The sequence below is a fragment of the Bos indicus genome, chromosome 23, assembly GCF_029378745.1.
Source record: "Bos indicus isolate NIAB-ARS_2022 breed Sahiwal x Tharparkar chromosome 23, NIAB-ARS_B.indTharparkar_mat_pri_1.0, whole genome shotgun sequence".
NCBI classification, from domain to species: Eukaryota; Metazoa; Chordata; class Mammalia; order Artiodactyla; family Bovidae; genus Bos; species Bos indicus.
Genome location: NC_091782.1, coordinates 47015188 through 47027806, shown reverse-complemented (window position 1 = coordinate 47027806; position 12619 = coordinate 47015188). Strand labels below are relative to the sequence as shown.

General features: G+C 46.1%; 1 protein-coding gene across 2 annotated transcripts in view; it reads right to left on the bottom strand.

Annotated features, from left to right (window-relative positions):
- NEDD9 (neural precursor cell expressed, developmentally down-regulated 9) overlaps positions 1-12619 on the bottom strand; it is a 190393-nt gene that overhangs the window by 142195 nt on the left and 35579 nt on the right. The gene's annotated exons all lie outside the window — the stretch shown is intronic.

The window sequence follows — 12619 nt, the reverse complement described above, 5'->3', positions numbered from 1 at the left end:
TGATTTACAGCCCTCCCTGCAGCTCTGTAGAGCTCTGACACATGTGGCAACTCAGCATCAGTGGAATTCCTAAGACCAGGGGAAGAATCTCCTTCTCAGCTATAAACATCACTCTGAAATTCTTCTCCTCTGTAATGTTTCAAGAGCGCATGGAACATGCATGGCTTGCCCCCTGCAGCGTCCCCGTCCTCCAAGCACTCCAAGTGTGCTGATAGCTGGCCTCTCTGATCCCCACACGCCAGCCAGCTTTCCTGCAGTGCTTCTCAGATGGAGCAGTTTTGTCCCATGGGGGATGTTTGGTAAGGTCTAGAGACTTTTTGTTTGTTTTTTTGGCTACACCAAGCAGCATATAGGAGATAGAACCCATGACTCCTGCAATGGAAGCTCGGAGTTGTAACCATATGACCACTGGGCAAGTCCCTAGAGATATTTTTGATGATGACAACTGGATGAGAAGGGTTACCAGCATGCAGCCATGAAATTAAAAGATGCTTGCTCCTTGGAAGGAAAACTATGACAAACCTAGACAGCATGTTAAAAAGCAGAGACATCACTTTGCTGACAAAGGTCTGTATAGTCAAAGCTATGGTCTTTCCAGTAGTCACATATAGATGTGAGAGTTGGTCGATAAAGAAGGCCAAGTGCCCAAGAATTGATACTTTTGAATAGTGATGCTGGAGAAGACTCTTGAGAGTTCCTTGAACGGTAAGGGGATCAAACCAGTCAATCCTAAAGGAAATCAACCCTGAATATTCATTTGAAGGACCGATGCAGAAGCTGAAGCTCCAGTATTTTGGCCGCCTGATGCAAAGAGCCAACTCACTGGAAAAGACTGAGGGCAGGAGGAGAAGGGGCCAACAAAGGATGAGATGGTTGGATGGCATCATGGACTCAATGGACATGAGTTTGAGCAGACTCAGGGAGATGGTAGAGGACAGAAGGGCCTGGTGTGCAGTCCATGGGGTTGCAAAGAGGTGGACACAAGTGAGCACTGAACAACAATGACAGAGGATAGATGCCGGAGACGCTTCTGAACACCCTACAATGCACAGGACAACCCCTCCACCCATCCGAAAACAAAGAAAGGTCCAGTCCAAAATGTCAGTGGTGCCAAGGCTGAGAAATCCAGTGCTGGGGTAAGGGTAGATCACGTCTGCGAAGGTCAAGAAAGTCGTTCTCTAAACTTGCCCTGTCTGATGGAGCTTTCTGAGATAATGCAAATGTTTGGTGCTTGTGCTGTCCAGCACTTGAAATGTGGTCAGTGTGACTAAGGAACTGAATTTTTACTTACAATTTTTTAAAATTAATTAAGTTTTGGCTGTGCTGGGTCTTCGTTGCTGCATGGGCTTTTCTCTGGTTGTGACCGGTGGGGACTACTCTCTCGTCGTGGCCTCAGGCTTCTCCCTGCAGTGGCTTCTCTTGTTGCAGAGCATAGGCTCTAGGGTGGGCGGGCTTCGGTAGTTGGGACACAGGAGCTCGGTAGTTGCAGCTTGTGGGCTCTAGAGCACAGGCTCAGTAGCTTAGTTGCTTCGAGGGAAGTGGGATCTTCCTGGATCAGGGACTGGACTGCATTAGCTGGTGGACTCTCCACCACTGAACTACCAGGGAAGCCCTTTAGAAATTTTTAAAATTTTTATTTATATTTACTTTTAATTAATTAAATATTAGTCATCCCATGCAGCGAGTGACTTCTATTTTAGACAGTGCCGGTCTACATCATGGGAGTTTAGAAGCCCTGGAATAGCCTGCCCTGGCTGGTTCTCTACTCTACCGGATTATAATTAAACTTCCACAGTTAGACACTCCTTCTTTTGCTAAGACTTTGACCCCTATTGATATGATATTATCCTGGGACGGAGATGACCTTTAGCTTATCAAACACTGATGCTAATATGACTAATGGATCTGAAAGATGTCTGGGGGTGGGGCCCTGAAATGAAGGAGAGGGCACCAGGAGATGGGGGACTTTGTAGAGGAAATGGGAGGGGTTGGTGACAGGCTAGAGGTAGCAGAGGCCACCTGTGCCTGCTTTACTCAAACTCTGCTGAGAACAGAAGTCAAATACAGTCATCTGTTAATATCTGGAGGGGATTGTGGTTCTAGGATCCTCCACAGATACCGAAATTCACGGATGCTCAAGGCCCTTATATGAAATGATGTACTACAGCTGGCCTGTAGAAAGGTGGAGGAGGATGCCAGGGAAACTGGAACTGGGTTGTGGAGGGGGCGGAACCCGCAGAAGCAGAGCCCATGGAAGCAAAAACCAGAGATGGAACCACTGTACTCACAATTTCCATTCAGATATATTTACCGTCTGCAAAAACGAGAGCCAAAGGCAAGCGGAAAAGACCAAGTATGTCACAGAGCCGAGCCCGTTTCCTGTTCTTTCTCTGCCTTTGGCTCTTAGGCCAAGTCTCCAAACCACTGAGATGTTAGGGTGCCCTCTCTCTGATGTGGCCCAAATGGTGGTGGTGATTTAGTCACTAAGCGGTCACTCTTTGTGAACCCATGGTGGGTAGCCCGCCAGGCTCCTCTGTCCATGGGATTCCCCAGGCAAGAATACTGGAGTGGCTTGCAATTTTCTTCTCTGGGGGAATCTTCCTGACCCAGGGATTGAACCCGCATCTCCTACATTGGCAGGTGGATTCTTTACCACTGAGCCACAGGGAAGCCCCATGTAGCCCAAATAGAAGCAGTAATAAACCACAGAACATAAAATGGTTTTTCCCTTTGATCTGACTATGAAATTTGGAGTTCAGTTCAGTCACTCTACCTCTTCCGACTGCATGGACTGCAGTACGCCAGGCCTCCCTATCCATCACCAACTCCCAGAGTTTGCTCAAACTCATGTCCATCAAGTTGGTGATGCCATCCAACCATCTCATCCTCTGTCGTCCCCTTCTCCTCCCACCTTTAATCCTTCCCAGCATCAGGGTCTTTTCCAATGAGTCACCTCTTCGTATCATGTGGCCAAAATTTTGGAGTTTCAGCTTCAGCATCAGTCCTTCCAACGAATATTCAGGGCTGATTTCCTTTAGGATGGACTGGTTGGATCTCCTTGCTGTCCAAGGGACTCTCAAGAGTCTTCTCCAACACCACAGTTCAAAAGCTTCAATTCTTCGGTGCTCAGCTTTCTTTATAGTCCAACTCTCACATCCATACATGACCACTGGAAAAACCATAGCCTTGACTAGACGAACCTTTGTTGGCAAAGTAATGTCTTTGCTTTTTAAATGCTGTCTAGGTTGGTCATAACTTTTCTTCCAAGGAGCAATCGTCTTTTAATTTCATGGCTCCAGTCACCATCTGCAGTGATTTTGGAGCCAAAACATAGAGTCTGTCACTGTTTCCACTGTTTCCACTCTTTCCCCATTTATTTCCCATGAAGTGATGGGACCGGATGCCATGATCTTCGTTTTCTGAATGTTGAGCTTTAAGCCAACTTTTCCACTCTCCTCTTTCACTTTCATCAAGAGGCTCTTTAGTTCCTCTTCACTTTCTGCCATAAGGGTGGTGTCATCTGTGTATCTAAGGTTATTGATATTCCCCCCAGCAATCTTGATTCCAGCTTGTGCTTCATCTAGCCTGGCATTTTGCATGATGTACTCTGTATATAAGTTAAATAAGCAGGGTGACAATATGCAACTGTGACGTACTCCTTTCCTGATCTGGAGACAGTCTGTTGTTCCATGTCCAGTTCTAACTGTTGCTTCCTGACCTGCATATAGGTTTCTCAAGAGGTAGGTCAGGTGGTCTGGTATTCCCATCTCTTTTAGAATTTTCCACAGTTTGTTGTGATCAACACACTCAAAGGCTTTGGCATAGTCAATAAAGCAGAAGCAGATATTTTTCTGGAACTCTCTTGCTTTTTCAATGATCCAACAAATGTTGGCAATTGGATCTCTGGTTCCTCTGCCTTTTCTAAATCCAGCTTGAACATCTGGAAGTTTATGGTTCACATACTGTTGAAGCCTGGCTTGGAGAATTTTGAGCATTACTTTACTAGCATGTGAGATGAGTGCAATTGTGCAGTAGTTTGAACATTCTTTGGCATTGCCTTCCTTTGGGATCGGAATGAAAACTGACCTTTTCCAGGCCTGTGTTCACTGCTGCTCATCAAACTGTATTGTTGTGATTTCTGCTGGTTCCCCAAGCCAGTGAGTGCCTCCTCCTTAACACAGATCTGCTTTCGGGTCTGAGTTGTAGGGACTGTAGTCTATGTAATCCATTGAAAAGCCAGCTTACTGTATAAGCTTTCCTTGATGAAATATTGTGTACTCAACTTTCAAGACCTCTAGTGATGGAAGTCACCAGCCTCATTGGTAAACTATATCTACCCATGTTTCTTGAGATGGGAAAAGACTGAAAACGAAATCAAACCAAACACAAATCCTCTCTTCTTAAATATCCTATAGGCTCACACTGGAGCAGCAGGTAGCATAGACTCTGGTCATTCCCAAGGGGCACAACGGAGATTGAACAGAAATAGCAAGTCCATCAAAATTATCGCAGGAACTGGCAACTGTGATATAAGCATAGCAAAAATGATGAGAATTCTTCTGCCTAGAAAGATGCAACAGAGAAATACAGGAGAGAAGACAGAATTTTGAACTTTTTCACAAATCACTAGTTTGTCTGAACATGACACAGGTGAGGAAGTGCCCAGGGGAAGGTAGGTAAATTTAGCACAGTGTAAAGAACTATTTCTGTCTCAGTCCATCGAGATTCAGTTCAGTTCAGTTCAGTTGCTCAGTCATGTCCGACTCTTTGCGACCCCGTGAATCACAGCACACCAGGCTTCCCTGTCCATCACCAACTCCCGGAGTTCACTCAGACTCACGTCCATCGAGTTGGTGATGCCATCCAGCCATCTCATCCTCTGTCGTCCCCTTCTCCTACTGCCCCCAATCCCTCCCAGCATCAGAGTCTTTTCCAATGAGTCAACTCTTCACGTGAGGTGGCCAAAGTACTGGAGTTTCAGCTTCAGCATCATTGCCTCCAAAGAAACCCCAGGGCTGATCTCCTTCAGAATGGACTGGTTGGATCTCTTTATAACCCAATACTATGGACTGGGGGCTACACAGCAGAAATTTATTTTTCCACAGTTCTGCAGGCTGGGAAGTCCAAAATCAAGGCACCAGCAGATGCGGTGTCTGCTGAGGGCTTGCTTTCTGGTTTACAGACATTCTATCCCCATGTCCTCCTGTAGAGGAAGGGACAAGAGAGCTTCGGGGTCTCTTTTCTACGGGTGTTAATCCCATCCTCGAAGACTCATGACATAACAGCCTTCCGAAGGCCTCACCTCCAAACATCAGCACACTGGGGATTAGGTTTTAATATATGAACTTTGCGGGGGACATAGACCTGCAGTCTATAGCATTCTGCCCCTGACCCTCTGAAATCCGTATCCATCCTGCATACAAAATTTCTTCATTCCATCCCAGATACCTCTCAAAGTCTTATTTCAGCAACAGTTCAAAAGTCTACAGTCCCAGGTCTCATCTTAATATCATCTAAATCAGAAATGGGCAAGACTCAAGGCATGAGTCATCCTGTGGCGAATTCCTCCCCAGTTGTGAATCTCTGAAACCAGACAAGCTGTGTTGCTTCTCAGACACACAGGTAGGACAGGCAGAGGCTCGACCTCCCATCCTGATGGAGAAACAGGAAAGAAGAAAGGGATGTCAGGTCCCAGCTCCGTCTAAAACCGAACAAGGCAAACAGCGTTGAAACTTAAGACTTGAGCACACTCTGGTTCAACGCTCCCCCTTCCAGGCCAGCTAGGGTGGCAGTGTCGCCCCCTGCCATGTGTCTGTGGGACAGCGCCTTGGTGGCTCTCTGCTAGGGCTCCATCTGTGTCCGGACTACAGTTCTCTGCCAGGCTCTGCCCCATGACGGCTCTGTGCGGGGACCTTCTGTCTCTCCCAGCAGGCCCTGTCCATGCCACGGTTCCCCTGGATGCAGCCCAAACCAAGGGAATCTCTCTGCAGGGATCCCACACCTGGAGGCACTCCACGGGCATTTTGCCTCACCTGACCCAGAAAGGTGCCCTCCCCTCCTCCTCACCCCTGCCGCTTTGAAATCACTCTGCTCCCTAGGCCCTTGCACTCTGGGCCTGTGATAGGAGTGGTATGTTTGATGACTTCTAAGTTGCCTTCAGGGTCATCCTTCCGTAGTCTTGAGGAATAGCGATTGGCCTCAGATGGCTGATCCACACTCATTTCCTAGTAAACAGTCGCCTGGCGATCGTCTTCATTTTTTTGCCATATGGACAGGCTGAGAATCTTCCAAATCTTGAAATTCTGCTTTCCTTTTGCTTAACAATTCCATCTTTAAGTTTTTTCTCTCCTCTCAAATTTTACTATATGCAGTAGGGAGTGGACAAGCTGTACCTTCTACACTTTGCTTAGAATAGCTTCAGCTATGCATCTGATTTCATCACTCACTAGTTTCACTTTCTGCAAAACACTAAAACACAAACACAGTTCAGCCAAGTTCTTTGGCACTTTATAACAGGGATGGCCTTTTCTCTAGTTTTCAGTAACACATTCCTCATTTTCATCTAAGACCGCTCAGAATGACCTTTTCTGTCCATATTTCTACCAACATTCTGCTCATGATTAGTTAGGTATTATTTAAGAAGACTAAGGCTGTCTCTACAGTTCTCCTTTCTTTCAGAACTCTCACCAGAATCACTCTTATTATTGTTTTAATTGCTAAGTCACGTCCAACTCTTTGGGACCCCATGGACCTGGTCCATTTATCGCCATGTAGGATTTTTCTAGCATGTACCTCAAAATTCTCCCAGCCCCTGTCCATTATCCTCATTACGCAATGCCTCCACATCTTAAGCTCTAGTATTCTTGGGCTTCCCTGGTGGCTCATATGGTAATCTGCCTGCAATATAGGAGACCTGGGTTCAGTCCCTGGGTTGGGAAGATCCCTTGGAAAAGGGAATGGATACCCACTCCAGTATTCTGGCCTGGAGAATTCCACAGACAGAGGAGCCTGGCAGGCTATGGTTCATGGGGTCGCAAAGGGTCGGACATGACTGAGCAACTTTCACACGTACACACACAACATTTTAAAATATTTGCTACAGCAGCATCCGACTTCTCAGTAGCACTTTCTGTCTTAGTCTGTACAGGTTGCTATAACAAAAATACCATAGGCTGGGTGGCTTATAAGCAAATATCTATTTCAAATGGCTCCGCATGCATGCTGAGTCACTTCAGTCGTGTTCGACTCTGCAATCCCATGGACTGTAGCCCGCCAGGCTCCTCTGTCTGTAGGATTTTCCAGACAAGAATACTGGAGTGGGTTGCCATGCCCTCTTCCAAAGTATCTCCCTGACCCGGGAATCGAACCCATGTTTCACATCTCCTGCATTGGCAGGCGGCTTCGTTACCTCTAGTGCCACCATGGAAGAACTTCATATAGCCCTGGAGGCTGGTAATTCCAAGGTCAGGGCATCAGCAGATTTGTTGTCTAGTGGGAACCCTCTTCCTGGTTCATAGACAGCATCCTTTTGCTGTGTCCTCACAAGGCATAAGGCACAACCTTATGCTGTCCTTAAAGGAGCACTAACCCCATTCCTGAGGGCCCCACCTTCACGACCCAATCACCTCTCAAAGGTTCCACTTCCTAAACCATCAAGCTGAGGGTTAAGTTTCAACATATGAATGGCGGAGCCACAAAGCATTCATTCTATGGCGATTATTTAATACAGTGTAGCAGTGAGGCAGGATGATTTAAGAGCCTTTTATCTCCATGCTGAAGGCTGCAGAAATAAAGAGCTCAACGATGTTTAAATGGAAAATGACGGTTCCATAATGAATGCTTGACTGGAGGAAACGAGGGTGTTTAAAGCTGATCTCCTGAGATAAGCAGAGAGGGGCTCCACCTCCTTCCCATAAGGACCCCTGAGCCGTTCTCTGAAAAGGGACACTAGACCAGTCTCACCACAAATCTTTGGGTTTATCTCATTCAGCCACTCTTGCTGTGGAACAGAGGTGAGCTAATCTCCTAAGTGAGTTTGCCATTTACCCACATTTGACACAAGTAGTTTATCCACATTAGTGTTAAAACAGGCTAAGAAACACAGACCTCCCTGGGAAGAAGTGGTAGCGGCCCCGTGGCAGCAGCAAGCCCAGGCCTATGGGGTGGGGGCTGGAGTTCAGATGCACTAAGAGCTGTTTTTACACTGATCCACTCTAAGTCTTTGAGTGCAATGGCTGATTATTGGGTCAACAAACATGAAAAGCTTTGTCACTGGCCCAAGTTTGAACCAGAAGCAACATGTCTTTCACGAGCATTTAAGGATGAAAGATCTAAGATTAAAACAGAAAATCTTGGTCACCGTGAGCACCATTTGAGGGTCTTTGTTCACATGGGTTTTGCCCTGACAGAAAAAGTAAAGCAAGAAGATCTATGAAATGTCCTTGATCTTTTTCTCAGCCCAGGGTTGTAAACCCTGAGCTACCTTCATGCTTCCAATACAGGAGCTGTAGGGTAGGGTTTCCAATGGGACTTTCAGCTTTTAGCTTAGTAAAATGATGACACTCATATATGGCGGTGCAGTGAACAAAGGTTCAGGGAACATTTGACTGAGTGCACATTTGACCATATCATCCTTATTCTTAGACCCTTAAGACTCATCAGAGGCTCTCTATTACCTGCAGGATGGGGGCGGGGGTCTCCTGGTTAGTACCTATGACTCTCGCCTTTGCTTCCACCCCCCTGAGGTTCTTCCAGTTCTTCAAACACTTCATGCTTTCTTGTAATCCCACCCCTTAGCATGCACTGTTAGCTCACAGTCATATGCACCTTCCCTGCGAAACCAACCTCGACAGCCCTTGAATTAGCTTCTCCTTTGTAGATGGTGACTGCAGCCATGAAATTAAAAGATGCTTACTCCTTGGAAGGAAAGTTATGACCAACCTAGATAGCATATTCAAAAGCAGAGACATTACTTTGCCAACAAAGTTCTGTCTAGTCAAGGCTATGGTTTTTCCTGTGGTCATGTATGGATGTGAGATTTGGACTGTGAAGAAGGCTGAGCGCTGAAGAATTGATGCTTTTGAACTGTGGTGTTGGAGAAGACTCTTGAGAGTCCCTTGGACAGCAAGGAGATCCAACCAGTCCATTCTGAAGGAGATCAGCCCTGGGATTTCTTTGGAAGGAATGATGCTAAAGCTGAAACTCCAGTACTTTGGCCACCTCATGCAAAGAGTTGACTCACTGGAAAAGACTCTGATGATGGGAAGGATTGGGGGCAAGAGGAGAAGGGGACGACAGGATGAGATGGCTGGATGGCATCACTGACTGGATGGACATGAGTCTGAGTGAACTCTGGGAGTTGGTGATGGACAGGGAGGCCTGGTGTCCTGTGATTCATGGGGTCGCAAAGAGTCGGACACGACTGAGCGACTTATCTGATCTGATCTTGCACTCTGTGCTACATTTCATTATATCATCCATCGAGTCCTATTGAAATTACTTCCCGAGTCAACTGTGAGCTTCCTGAAGCCAGGGCTGGGGGCTAGGTTGCAGTGGTCCCTACACTTTCCCAACACCTAATCCAATGCCAGGCACGAAAGGAGTAGCAGGTCCATAAATGCTCAATGAGGGAACAAGTGATTTCAATTAACTGTGCATGATGGAGAGCATTTTGATAAAGGTGCATCCCACATTTTCTCTTTGGCAGAATACTATGAGACTGCCTTGCTATCAGCTCCACATAAGGAATAGTCCTAAACCCCATGGTTTCCCTTAAGACAAAAAGAAAGTAAGAAGAGAAATCGTTCATACACTTTGGGAAAAGAACAAGGAAGAAGGGAAGGAAGGAAGGTAGGAAGGTCCTTGGCTTCTGAAAGTCTACCTCAGGTGCAAGAGAAGAGATTATTTATATTCTGCTCGGAGACTTGACCCATGAACATAAAGAAGAAAGTGACTGAAATTTATTACTTTACATTCATAAGATGAAAAGGAGTCTTTCAGCTCCTCATTGGTCAATAGCCACAAGTTATATTTCAACCATAAACCTTTTCTAAAGAGGCCCAGAAGTGTAGGTAGGAGCTGCATTAGACAATGGAAACCAAGTCGCACCTATCGTGAGGTGCCTGATTAATTAGTCTGTTGCCAAATAGCTCCGCTTTTCATTTTTTGGAAATGAATAAGCTGCATTATTCACCTCCGCTGGACTTATTGTGCCTCAGGGGGACTGAGGCGCCTCTTGAAAAGGGCCACTCCTTGTCCTCCCCACCTCGCTGTGCAAAAACAAAGCCTCTCGGAGAAGGAGGAGCCAGGACAAGCCGCCCTCCCAGGACGCGGGGACGACATCAGGGGAGTGACCGGTGCAGAGGCGGGGAGGGCCGCACCGCCCGGGGAGGCTTGCCCGCGTGGTGGAGAAGGCTGTCTCTGCTTGCATGTCTCTGAGACGGCTCATCAGGTGTGGCTGGATTTGGGACTGCCAGCAGCTGTGTTTAGGGGTGCATTTGTCTTATCTACCCACATCCTTTGAGGATTTCAGGGCAGGCCATTTTTATCTCTCTTAATGAATGCTCTGGCGGTTTCTGAACACGGGGCTGTGTCTGCATGCCCCGAGGAGTGTTTATTTTCACCGCTGTTGAGATTGACTAGGACACGTATTCACGAACTCCTTTTGGATGTCTTTTTTTCTCTGACCATCCCTCCAGTTCAGACCTGAACAGGAAGACAACTGCAGAGAGAAAAGTTTCTGCCCGGAAGTTGGGGTTTCCTGGTTTTCTCCTTTTTTTTTTTTCACGCCTTAACAGCTCATCAGTCACCTCAGCACACTATTTGTAGTCCTTAAACAGTTTGCAAATCTGTCCCCTAGGTTGGCTAAATAAATATGTCATATCAGTTAAAAATCAGGTTATACAAATTCACTTAGTGGAATAGGGAAATAAGATATATAGAGTGGAAAAATCAGGTTACAAAAAACAGTTTGAGTAAATGATTACATATGTTCACATATATGATCTTGAAAAAAAAAATCTAATAGTATACACACAAAAACAGTCATGCTTATTCCTGAACTGGAATTAAGGAGTTTCAGAATTCTGGCAGTTTGTTTTATTTCATACACATTTAAAGTTTTTTCCAATGAGCTTGCATTAACTTGCATAATCTGGAAAATAATAGAAAAATTTAAGGAAATGAAATGTATGCATGCTAATAGGGGAAAACAAGGCTTCCTTCTCCCCTCTCTTCCTGTCATCATGACCATGGTTCATTGCTCATTGTTTCCCTTATCTACAAAAATTTCTTTGCATGTTACCCTCTCTTTAATCTTCCACCTTTATTCACTTTCTTTCAGAAAGGTCTTTCTGTAAAGGAAATCTGACCAAGTAACTCCTCTAAATGCTCCAGGGTTTCCTGTAGGATGAGTGAGTGAGTGAAAGTCGCTCAATCGTGTCCAACTCTTTGCAACCCCAGGGCCTATACAGTCCATGGAATTCTCCAGGCCAGAATACTGGAGTGGGTAGTCTTTGCCTTCTGTGGGAGATCTTCCCAACCCAGGGATTGAACCCTGCTCTCCCACACTGCAGGCAGATTCTTTACCAGCTGAGCCACAAGGGAAGCCCAAGAATACTGAAGTGGGTATCCTATCCCTTCTCCAGGGGATCTTCCAGGCCCAGGAATTGAACTGGGGTCTCCTGCACTGCAGGTGGGTTTTTTTTTTTTTTTTTTACCAACTGAGCTATTAGGGAAGCCCTCCTATAGAATAAGGAAGTTCAAAACCCTCAGGCTGATGGCTGAAATGCTTCAGAACCTCAGCAGCATCTGAGGTTCAATGCCAACTCCTGGGTTTCCAATCCTGGTCAGCAGTCACCGGAAGGGAGGCTGAATCTCTCCTGCTTTGAACGCAGCATCCCCTTCTCCTTCTCGCCTCTCCCTGCCCTCACCCACCTCCTTTATCTCTGAGCCAACCCTCAAGAGTCAACCCCAGCATCACCTCTCACAGGAAGGCTTTCTCGCCTGGAGTTAGGGGTCTTTTTTTGTTCATATCTCTATACAAGCACTTACATCTCATAATTATTACTTTGGGTGTCTGTTTTCCACACCTGAAGGGAAGGAGGATCCTCTGTCCAACTCTACTCAGCTCTCAGAGCAGTGTCAGGCACCAGTAGGTGCTTAATAGACATTAAAGATAGACTATACCCTTGGCTGGTGTGGACAGGATATGAGCGTGTGAGGGAATCAGTTCTACCGATTTACTGCTGTGACTGTAGAAACTATTAATTCTTCATTAACCAAGTTTAGCCTTTCTCTTTCCTCAGAGGATAGTAATGTCCTCGAAAATGGTAAGGTAATCAACTGTGCCAGCATTTATCCACTTTATACACTTGGGGTGTGAGGAGATGTGCTTTATAGACACATTTCAATACACTTCCCCTCTGCAGCAAGGTAAGTCTGGATAAGTGAAGGTTACCTGGGGCTATGGGTTGAATTGTGTCCCTCTTGACCACCTGACCTGCCTCTTGAGAAACCTGTATGCAGGTCAGGAAGCAACAGTTAGAACTGGACATGGCACAACAGACTGGTTCCAAATAGGAAAAGGAGTATGTCAAGGCTGTATATTGTCACCCTGCTT